Here is a 14,673-nt window from a genome sequence, read left to right on the forward strand (position 1 = left end):
ATGGAAATATCTTCACCGCCATCTGCATGAACATGGATATATCTACACAGCCATCTGGATGAACATGGAAATATCTACACAGCTATCTGTATGAACATGGAAATATATACACCGCTATCTGTGTAAGCATGCATACATCTTCACCGCTATCTGTATAAACATGGAAATATCTACATCGCTATCTGTATGAACATGGAAATATCTACACCGCTATCTGTGTAAACATGCATACATCTTCACCGTTATCTGTATAAACATGGAAATATCTACACCGCTATCTGTGTAAACATGCATACATCTTCACCGCTATCTGTATAAACATGGAAATATTTACACCGCTATCTGTATGAACATGGAAATATCTACACCGCTATCTGTTTGAACATGGAAATATCTACACCGCTATCTGCATGAAAATGGAAATATCTACACTGCTATCTGCATATACATGGAAATATCTACACAGCTATCTCTTTACACATGGAAATAACAACACTGCTATCTGTATGAACATGGAAATATCTACACCGCCATCTGTATGAACATGGAAATATCTGCACCGCCATCTGTAGGAACATATAAATATCTACGCAGCCATCTGTATTAAGATGGAGATATCTACACCGCTATCTGTATAAACATGGAAATATCTACACCGCTATCTGTATAAACATGGAAATATCTACACCGCTATCTGTATAAACATGGTAATATCTACACCGCTACCTGTATAAACATGGAAATATCAGCACCGCTATCTGTATGAACATGGAAATATCTACACCGATATCTGTATGAACATGGAAATATCTACACCGCTATCTGCATGAACATGGAAATATCTACACCACTATCTGTAAGAACATGGAAATATCTCCACCGCTATCTGTATGAACATGGATATATATACACAGCCCTCTGGATGAACATAGAAATATCCACACCGCTATCTGTGTAAACATGCATACATCTTCACCGCTATCTGTATAAACATGGAAATATCTACACCGCTATCTTTATGAACATGGAAATATCTACACTGCTATCTGTTTGAAGATGGAAATATATACACCGCTATCTGCATGAAAATGGAAATATCTACACAGATATCTGCATATACATGGAAATATGTACACAGCTATCTCTTTACACATGGAAATATCAGCACCGCTATCGGTATGAACATGGAAATATCTACACAGCTATCTGTATGAACATGGAAATATCTACACCGCTATCTGTATGAACATGGAAATAACTTCAACGCCATCTGTATGAACATGCATATATCTACACAGCCATCTGTATGAACATGGAAATATCTACACCGCTATCTGTATGAACATGGAGATATCTACACCGCTCTCTGTATGAACATGGAAATATCTTCACCGCCATCTGTATGAACATGGATATGTCTACACAGCCATCTGGATGAACATGGAAATATCTACACCGCTATCTGTATGAACATGGATATATCTACACCGCTATCTGTGTAAACATGCATACACCTTCACCGCTATCTGTATAAACATGGAAATATCTACACCACTATCTGTATGAACATGGAAATATCTGAACCGCTATCTGCATGAAAATAGAAATATCTACACAGCTATCTGCATATACATGGAAATATCTACAAAGCTATCTCTTTACACATGGAAATAACAACACCGCTATCTCTATAAACATGGAAATATCTACACCGCCATCTGTATGAACATGGAAATATCTGCACCGCCATCTGTATGAACATATAATTGTCTACACCGCCATCTGTATTAAGATGGATATATCTTCATCGCTATCTTTATAAACTTCGAAATATCTACACCGCTATCTGTATAAACATGGAAATATCTACACCGCTATCTGTATGAACATGGAAATATCTACACCGCTATCTGTTTGAACATGGAAATATCTACACTGCTATCTGCATGAAAATGGAAATATCTACACAGGTATCTGTATATACATGGAAATATCTACAAAGCTATCTCTTTACACATGGAAATAACTACACCGCTATATGTATAAACTTGGAAATATCTACACCGCCATCTGTATGAACATGGAAATATCTAAACCGCTATCTCCATGAACATGGAAATATCTACACCGCTATCTGTATGAACATGGAAATAGCTACACCGCTATCTATATGAGCATGGAAATAACTACACCACTATCTGTATGAACATGGAAATATCTACAAAGCTATCTGTATGAACATGGATATATCCACACAGCCATCTGGATGAACATGGAAATATCTACACCGCTATATGTATGAACCTGGAAATAGCTACACCGCTATCTGTATGAACATGGAAATATCTACACCGCTATCTGTATGAACATGGAAATATCTACACCGCTATCTGTATGAAGATGGAAATATCTTCACCGCCATCTGTATGAACATGGATATATCTACAGAGCCATCTGGATGAACATGGAAATATCTACACTGCTATCTGAATGAACATGGAAATATCTACACCGCTATCTGTATGAACATGGAAATATCTTCACCGCCATCTGTATTAACATGGATATGTCTACACAGCCATCTGGATGAACATGGAAATATCTACACCGCGATCTGTAAGAACATGGAAATATCTACACCGCTATCTGTGTAAACATGCATACATCTTGACCGCTATCTGTATAAACTTGGAAATATCTACACCGCTATCTGTATGAACATGGAAATATCTACACCGCTATCTGTTTGAACATGGAAATATCTAAACCGCTATCTGCATGAAAATAGATATATCTACACAGCTATCTGCATATACATGGAAATATCTACAAAGCTATCTCTATATACATGAAATAACTACACCGCTATCTCTATAAACATGGAAATATCTACACCGCCATCTGTATGAACATGGAAATAACTGCACCGCCATCTGTATGAACATATAAATATCTACACCGCAATCTGTTTTAAGATGGAGATATCTTCACCGCTATATGTATAAACTTGGAAATATCAGCACCGCTATCTGTATGAACATGGAAATATCTAAACCGCTATCTCCATGAACATGGAAATATCTACACCGCTATCTGTATGAACATGGAAATAGCTACACCGCTATCTATATGAGCATGGAAATAACTACACCACTATCTGTATGAACATGGAAATATCTACACAGCTATCTGTATGAACATGGATATATCCACACAGCCATCTGGATGAACATGGAAATATCTACACCGCTATATGTATGAACCTGGAAATAGCTACACCGCTATCTCTGTAAACATGCATACATCTTCACCGCTATCTGTATAAACATGGAAATATCTACACCGCTATCTGTATGAACATGGAAATAGCTACACCGCTATCTGTATGAACATGGCAATATCTACACTGCTATCTGTATGAACATGGATATATCTACACAGCCATCTGGATGAACATGGAAATATCTACACCGCTATCTGTGTAAACATGCATGCATCTTCACTGCCATCTGTACGAACATGGAAATATCTACACCGCTATCTGTATGAACATGGAAATATCTACACCGCTATCTGTATGAACATGGATATATCTACACCGCTATCTGTTTGAACATGGAAATATCTACACCGCTATCTGCATGAAAATGGAAATATCTACACTACTATCTGCATATACATGGAAATATCTACACAGCTATCTCTTTACACATGGAAATAACTACACCGCTATCTGTATGAACATGGAAATATCTACACCGCCATCTGTAGGAACATATAAATATTTACACCGCCATCTGTATTAAGAAGGAGATATCTACACCGCTATCTGTATAAACATGGAAATATCTACACCGCTATCTGTATAAACATGGAAATATCTACACCGCTATCTGTATAAACATTGAAATATCTACACCGCTACTTGTATAAACATGGAAATATCAGCACCGCTATCAGTATGAACATGGAAATATCTACACCGCTATCTGTATGAACATGGAAATATCTACACCGCTATCTGTATGAACATGGAAATATCTTCGCAATCTGTATGAACATGGATATATCTACACAGCCATCTATATGAACATGGAAATATCTACACCGCTATCTGTATGAACATGGAAATATCTACACCGCTATCTGTATGAACATGGAAATATCTGCACCGCCATCTGTATGAACATATAAATATCTACACTGCCATCTATATTAAGATGGAGATATCTACACCGCTATCTGTATAAACTTGGAAATATCTACACCGCTATCTGTATAAACATGGAAATATCTACACCGCTACCTGTATAAACATTTAAATATCAGCACCGCTATCTTTATGAACATGGAAATATCTACACCGCTATCTCTATGAACATGGAAATTCCTACACCGCTATCGGTAAGAACATGGAAATAGCTACACCGCTATCTGTATGAACATGGAAATCTCTACACCACTACCTGTATGAACATGGAAATATCTACACCTCTATCTCTATGAACATGGATATATCTACACAGCCATCTGGATGAACATAGAAATATCTACACCGCTATCTCTTTGAACATGGAAATATCTACACCGATATCTGTATGAACATGGAAATATCTACACCGCTACCTGTATAAACATGGAAATATCTACACTGCTACCTGTATAAACATGGAAATATCAGCTCCGCTATCTATATGAACATGGAAATATCAGCCCCTCTATCTGTATGAGCATGGAAATATCTACACTGCTATCTGTATGAACATAGAAATATCTACACCGCTATCCATATGAACATGGAAATATCTTCACCGCCATCTGTATGAACATGGATATATCTACACAGCCATCTGGATGAACGTGGAAATATCTACACCGCTATCTGCATGAACATGGAAATATCTACACCGCTATCTGTGTAAACATGCATACATCTTCACCGCCATCTGTATAAGCATGGAAATATCTACACCGCTATCTGTATGAACATGGATATATCTACACCGCCATCTGTTTGAACATGGAAATATCTAAACCGCTATCAGCATGAAAATGGAAATATCTACAGAGCTATCTGCATATACATGGAAATATCTACACAGCTATCTATTTACACATGGAAATAACTACACCGCTATCTGTATGAACATGGAAATATCTACACCGCCATCGGTATGAACATGGAAATATCTGCACCACCATCTGTATGGACATATAAATATCAACACCGCCATCTCTATTAAGATGGAGATATCTACACCGCTATCTGTATAAACATGGAAATATCTACACCGCTATCTGTATAAACATGGAAATATCTACACTGCTATCTGTATAAACATGGAAATATCTACACCGCTACCTGTATAAACATGGAAACATCAGCACCGCTATCTGCATGAACATGGAAATATCAGCCCCTCTATCTGTATGAACATGGAAATATCTACACAGCTATCTCTATGAACATGGAAATATCTACACCGCTATCCGTTTGAACATGGAAATATCTACACTGGTATCTGGATGAACATGGAAATATCTACACAGCTATCTGCATATACATGGAAATATCTACACAGCTACCTCTTTACACATGGAAATATCTACACTGCTATCTGTATGAACATGGAAATATCTACACCGCTATCCATATGAACATGGAAATATCTTCACCGCCATCTGTATGAACATGGATATATCTACACAGCCATCTGGATGAACATGGAAATATCTACACCGCTATCTGTATGAACATGGAAATATCTGCACCGCTCTCTGTATGAACATGGAAATATCTTCACCGCCATCTGTATGAACATGGATATGTCTACACAGCCATCTGGATGAACATGGAAATATCTACACCGTGATCTGTATGAACATGGAAATAACTACACCGCTATCTGTGTAAACATGCATACAACTTCACCGCTATCTGTATAAACATGGAAATATCTACACCGCTATCTGTATGAACATGGAAATATCTGAACCGCTATCTGCATGAGACTAGAAATATCTTCACAGCTATCTGCATATACATGGAAATATCTACAAAGCTATCTCTTTACACATGGAAATAACTACACCGCTATCTCTGTAAACATGGAAATATCTACACCGCCATCTGTATGAACATTGAAATATCTGCACCGCCATCTGTATGAACATATAAATATCTACACCGCCATCTATATTAAGATGGAGATATCTACACCGCTACCTCTATAAACATTTAAATATCAGCACCGCTATCTGTATGAACATGGAAATAGCTACACCGCTATCTGTATGAACATGGAAATATCTACACCACTACCTGTATGAACATGGAAATATCTACACATCTTTCTCTATGAACATGGATATATCTACACAGGCATCTGGATGAACATGGAAATATCTACACCTCTATCTGTATGAACATGGAAATATCTACACCGCTATCTGTTTGAACATGGAAATATCTACACTGCTATCTGCATGAAAATGGAAATATCTACAGAGCAATCTACAAATACATGGAAATATCTACACAGCTATCTCTTTACACATGGAAATAACTACACCGCTATCTGTATGAACATGGAAATATCTACACCGCCATCTGTATGAACATGGAAATATCTGCACCGCCATCTGTATGAACATATAAATAACTACACGGCCATCTGTATTAAGATGGAGATATCTCCTCCGCTATCTGTATGAACATGGAAATATCTACACCGCTATCTGTATGAACATGGAAATATCTACACCGCTACCTGTATAAACATGGAAATATCTACACTGCTACCTGTATAAACATGGAAATATCAGCACCGCTATCTATATGAACATGGAAATATCAGCCCCTCTATCTGTATGAGCATGGAAATATCTACACTGCTATCTGTATGAACATGGAAATATCTACACCGCTATCCGTATGAACATGGAAATATCTTCACCGCCATCTGTATGAACATGGATATATTTACACAGAAATCTGCATGAACGTGGAAATATCTACACCGCTATCTGCATGAACATGGAAATATCTACACCGCTATCTGTATGAACATGAAAATATCTACACCGCTATTTGTATGAACATGGAAATATCTACACCGCTATCTGTATGAACATGGAAATATCTACACAGCCATCTGTATGAACATGGAAATATCTTCACCGCCATCTGTATGAACATGGATATGTCTACACAGCCGTCTGGATGAACATGGAAATATCTACACAGCTATCTGTATGAACATGGAAATGTCTACACCGCTATCTGTGTAAACATGCATACATCTTCACTGCTATCTGTATAAACATGGAAATATCCACACCGCTATCTATATGAACATGGAAATATCTACACCGCTAACTGTTTGAACATGGAAATATCTACACCGCTGTCTGCATGAAAATGGAAATATCTACACAGCTGTCTGCATATACATGGAAATATCTACACAGCTATCTCTTTACACATGGAAATAACTACACCGCTATCTCTATAAACATGGAAATAACTACACCGCCATCTGTATGAACATGGAAATATCTGCACCGCCATCTGTATGAACCTATAAATATCTTCACCGTCATCTGTATTAAGAAGGAGATATCTACACCGCTATCTGTATAAACATGGAAATATCTACACCGCTATCTGTATAAACATGGAAATATCTACACTGCTACCTGTATAAACATGGACATATCAGCACCGCTATCGGTATGAACATGGAAATATCTACACCGCTATCTGTATGAACATGGAAATATCTACACCGCTATCTGTATGAACATGGAAATATCTTCAACGCCATCTGTATGAACATGGATATATCTACACAGCCATCTGTATGAACATGGAAATATCTACACCGCTATCTGTATGAACATGGAAATATCTACACCGCTCTCTGTATGAACATGGAAATATCTTCACCGCCATCTGTATGAACATGGATATGACTACACAGACATCTGGATGAACATGGAAATATCTACACCGCGATCTGTATGAACATGGAAATATCTACACCGCTATCTGTGTAAACTTGCATACACCTTCACCGCTTTCTGTATAAACATGGAAATATCTACACCGCTATCTGTATGAACATGGAAATATCTGAACCGCTATCTGCATGAAAATAGAAATATCTTCACAGCTATCTGCATATACATGGAAATATCTACAAAGCTATCTCTTTACACATGGAAATAACTACACCGCTATCTCTATAAACATGGAAATATCTACACCGCCATCTGTAAGAACATGGAAATATCTGCACCGCCATCTGTATGAACATATAATTGCCTACACCACCATCTGTATTAAGATGGATATATATTCACCGCTATCTGTATAAACTTCGAAATATCTACACCGCTATCTGTATAAACATGGAAATATCTACACCGCTATCAGTATAAACAAGGAAATATCTACACCGCTACCTGTATAAACATGGAAATATCAGCACCGCTATCTGTATGAACATGGAAATATCTACACCGCTATCTCTATGAACATGGAAATATCTACACCGCTATCTGTATGAACATGGAAATAGCTACACCGCTATCTGTATGAACATGGAAATATCTTCACCGTCATCTGTATGAACATGGATATATCTACACAGCCATATGGATGAACATGGAAATATCTACACAGCTATCTGTATGAACATGGATATATCTACAAAGCCGTCCGTATGAACATGGAAATATCCACAATGCTATCTGTATGAACATGGATATATCTACACAGCCATCTGGATGAACATGGAAATATCTACACCGCTATCTGTGTAAACATGCATACATCTTCACCGCTATCTGTATAAACATGGAAATATCTACACCGCTATCTGTATGAACATGGAAATATCTACACCGCTATCTGCATGAAAATGGAAATATCTACAGAGCTATCTGCATATACATGGAAATAGCTACACAGCTATCTCTTTACACATGGAAATCACTACACCGCTATCTGTATGAACATGGAAATATCTACACTGCCATCTGTATGAACATGGAAATACCTGCATCGCCATCTGTATGAACATATAAATATCTACACGGCCATCTGTATTAAGATGGAGATACCTACACGGCTATCTGTATAAACACGGAAATATCTACACCGCTATCTGTATAAACATGGAAATATCTACACCGCTATCTGCATGAACATTGAAATATCTACACCGCTATCTGTATGAACATGGAATTATCTACACCGCTATCTGTATGAACATGGAAATAGCTACACCGCTATCTGTATGAACATGGAAATATCTACACCGCTATCTGTATGAACATGGAAATCTCTACACCGCTATCTGTATGAACATGGAAATATCTTCACCGCCATCTGTATGAACATGGATATATCTACACAGCCATCTGGATGAACATGGAAATATCTACACCACTATCTTTATGAACATGGAAATAGCTACACCGCTATCTGTATGAACATGGAAATATCTACACCGCCATCTGTATGAACATGGAAATAACTGCACCGCCATCTGTATGAACATATAAATATCTACACCGCAATCTGTATTAAGATGGAGATATCTTCACCGCTATATGTATAAACTTGGAAATATCAGCACCGCTATCTATATGAACATGGAAATATCTAAATCGCTATCTCCATGAACATGGAAATATCTACACCGCTATCTGTATGAACATGGAAATAGCTACACCGCTATCTGTATGAGCATGGAAATAACTACACCACTATCTGTATGAACATGGAAATATCTACACAGCTATCTGTATGAACATGGATATATCTACACAGCCATCTGGATGAACATGGAAATATCTACACCGCTATATGTATGAACTTGGAAATAGCTACACCGCTATCTCTGTAAACATGCATACATCTTCACCGCTATCTGTATAAACATGGAAATATCTACACCGCTATCTGTATGAACATGGAAATAGCTACACCGCTATCTGTATGAACATGGAAATATCTACACCGCTATCTGTATGAACATGGATATATATACACAGCCATCTGGATGAACATGGAAATATCTACACCGCTATCTGTGTAAACATGCATGCATCTTCACTGCCATCTGTACGAACATGGAAATATCTACACCGCTATCTGTATGAACATGGAAATATCTACACCGCTATCTGTATGAACATGGATATATCTACACCGCTATCTGTTTGAACATGGAAATATCTACACCGCTATCTGCATGAAAATGGAAATATCTACACAGCTATCTGCATATACATGGAAATATCTACACAGCTATCTCTTTACACATGGAAATAACTACACCGCTATCTGTATGAACATGGAAATATCTACACCGCCAACTGTAGGAACATATAAATATTTACACCGCCATCTGTATTAAGAAGGAGATATCTACACCGCTATCTGTATAAACATGGAAATATCTACACCGCTATCTGTATAAACATGGAAATATCTACACCGCTATCTGTATAAACATTGAAATATCTACACCGCTACCTGTATAAACATGGAAATCACAGCACCGCTATCAGTATGAACATGGAAATATCTACACCGCTATCTGTATGAACATGGAAATATCTACACCGCTATCTGTATGAACATGGAAATATCTTCGCAATCTGTATGAACATGGATATATCTACACAGCCATCTATATGAACATGGAAATATCTACACCGCTATCTGTATGAACATGGAAATATCTGCACCGCCATCTGTATGAACATATAAATATCTACACTGCCATCTATATTAAGATGGAGATATCTACACCGCTATCTGTATAAACTTGGAAATATCTACACCGCTATCTGTATAAACATGGAAATATCTACACCGCTACCTGTATAAACATTTAAATATCAGCACCGCTATCTGTATGAACATGGAAATATCTACACCGCTATCTCTATGAACATGGAAATTTCTACACCGCTATCGGTAAGAACATGGAAATAGCTACACCGCTATCTGTATGAACATGGAAATCTCTACACCACTACCTGTATGAACATGGAAATATCTACACCTCTATCTCTATGAACATGGATATATCTACACAGCCATCTGGATGAACATAGAAATATCTACACCGCTATCTCTTTGAACATGGAAATATCTACACCGATATCTGTATGAACATGGAAATATCTACACCGCTACCTGTATAAACATGGAAATATCTACACTGCTACCTGTATAAACATGGAAATATCAGCTCCGCTATCTATATGAACATGGAAATATCAGCCCCTCTATCTGTATGAGCATGGAAATATCTACACTGCTATCTGTATGAACATAGAAATATCTACACCGCTATCCATATGAACATGGAAATATCTTCACCGCCATCTGTATGAACATGGATATATCTACACAGCCATCTGGATGAACGTGGAAATATCTACACCGCTATCTGCATGAACATGGAAATATCTACACCGCTATCTGTGTAAACATGCATACATCTTCACCGCAATCTGTATAAGCATGGAAATATCTACACCGCTATCTGTATGAACATGGATATATCTACACCGCCATCTGTTTGAACATGGAAATATCTAAACCGCTATCAGCATGAAAATGGAAATATCTACAGAGCTATCTGCATATACATGGAAATATCTACACAGCTATCTCTTTACACATGGAAATAACTACACCGCTATCTGTATGAACATGGAAATATCTACACCGCCATCGGTATGAACATGGAAATATCTGCACCGCCATCTGTATGGACATATAAATATCTACACCGCCATCTCTATTAAGATGGAGATATCTACACCGCTATCTGTATAAACATGGAAATATCTACACTGCTATCTGCATGAACATGGAAATATCTACACCGCTATCTGTTTGAACATGGAAATATCTACACCGGTATCTGCATGAAAATGGAAATATCTACACTGCGGTCTGCATATACATGGAAATATCTACACAGCTATCTCTTTACACATGGAAATATCTACACCGCTATCTTTATGAACATGGAAATATCTTCACCGCCATCTGTATGAACATGGATATATCTACACAGCCATCTGGATGAACATGGAAATATCTACACCGCTATCTGTATGAACAAGGAAATATCTACACCGCTATCTGTGTAAACATGCATACATCTTCACCGCTATCTGTATAAACATGGAAATATCTACACTGCTATCTGCATGAACATGGAAATATCTACACCGCTATCTGTTTGAACATGGAAATATCTACACAGCTATCTGCATGAAAATGGAAATATCTACACAGCGGTCAGAATATACATGGAAATATCTACAAAGCTATCTCTTTACACATGGAAATAACTACAGCGCTATCTCTATAAACATGGAAAGAACTACACCGCCATCTGTATGAACATGGAAATATCTGCACCGCCATCTGTATGAACATATAAATATCTACACCGCCATCTATATTAAGATGGAGATATCTACACCACTATCTGTATAAACTTGGAAATATCTACACTGCTATCTGTATAAACATGGAAATATCTACACCGCTACCTGAATAAACATTTAAATATCAGCACCGCTATCTGTATGAACATGGAAATATCTACACCGCTATCTCTATGAACATGGAAATTTCTACACCGCTACCGGTAAGAACATGGAAATAGCTACACCGCTATCTGTGTGAACATGGAAATATCTACACCACTACCTGTATGAACATGGAAATATCTACACCTCTCTCTCTATGAACATATACATATCTACACAGCCATCTGGATGAACATGGAAATATCTACACCGCTATCTCTTTGAACATGGAAATATCTACACCGCTATCTGTGTAAACATGCAAACATCTTCACCGCTATCTGTATAAACATGGAAATATCTACACCACTATCTGTATGAACATGGAAATATCTACACCGCTATCTGTTTGAACATGGAAATATCTACACCACTATCTGCATGAAAATGGAAATATCTACACAGCTATCTGCATATACATGGAAATATCTACAAAGCTATCTCTTTACACATGGAAATAACTACACCACTATCTCTATAAACATGGAAATATCTACACCGCCATCTGTATGAACATGGAAATATCTACACCGCCATCTGTATGAACATATAAATATCTACACCGCCATCTGTACTAAGATGGAGACATCTACACCGCTATCTGCATAAACTTGGAAATATCTACACCGCTATCTGTAAAACATGGAAATATCTACACCGCTACCTGTATAAACATGGAAATATCAGCACCACTATCGGTATGAACATGGAAATATCAGCACCGCTATCTGTATGAACATGGAAATATCTGCACCGCTATCTGCATGAACATATAAATATCTACACCACCATCTATATTAAGATGGAGATATCTACACCGCTACATGTATAAACATTTAAATATCAGCATCGCTATCTGTATGAACATGGAAATATCTACACCGCTATCTCTAAGAACATGGAAATTTCTACACCGCTATCGGTATGAACATGGAAATAGCTACACCGCTATCTGTATGAACATGGAAATATCTACACCGTTATCTTTATGAACATGGAAATATCTGCACCGCCATCTGTATGAACATATAAATATCTACACCGCCATCTGTATTAAGATGGAGATATCTACACCGCTATCTGTATAAACTTGGAAATATCTACACCGCTATCTGTATAAACATGGAAATATCCACACCGCTACCTGTATAAACATGGAAATATCAGAACAGCTATCTGTATGAACATGGAAATATCTACACCGCTATCTGTATGAACATGGAAATATCTACACCGCTATCTGCATGAACGTGGAAATAGCTACACCGCTATCTGTACGAACATGGAAATATCTACACCACTATCTGTATGAACATGGAAATAGCTACACAGCTATCTGTGTAAACATGCATACTTCTTCACCGCTATCTGTATAAACATGGAAATATCTACACCGCTATATGTATGAACATGGAAATATCTACACCGCTATCTGTATGAACATGGAAATATCTACACCACTATCTGTTTGAACATGGAAATATGTACACCGCTATCTGCATGAAAATGGAAATATCTACACTGCTATCTGCATATACATTTAAAAATCTACACAGCTATCTCTTTACACATGGAAATAACTACACCGCTATCTGTATGAACATGGAAATATCTACACCGCCATCTGTATGAACATGGAAATATCTGCACGGCCATCTGTATGAACATATAAATATCTACACCGCTATCTGTATGAACATGGAAATATCTACTCCGATACCTGTATAAACATGGAAATATCAGCACCGCTATCTGTATGAACATGGAAATATCAGCCCCTCTATCTGTATGAACATGGAAATATCTACACCACTATCTGTATGAACATGGAAATATCTACACTGCTATATGTATGAGCATGGATATATCTTCACCGCCATCTGTATGAACATGGATATATCTACACAGCCATCTGGATGAACATGGAAATATCTACACCGCTATCTGTATAAACATGGAAATATCTACACCGCTATCTGTATGAACATGGAAATATCTACAGCACTATCTGTATGAACATGGAAATATCTACACTGCTATCTC

Source organism: Gorilla gorilla, chromosome 9, assembly GCF_029281585.2.
Source record: "Gorilla gorilla gorilla isolate KB3781 chromosome 9, NHGRI_mGorGor1-v2.1_pri, whole genome shotgun sequence".
Classification (NCBI taxonomy): Eukaryota; Metazoa; Chordata; class Mammalia; order Primates; family Hominidae; genus Gorilla; species Gorilla gorilla.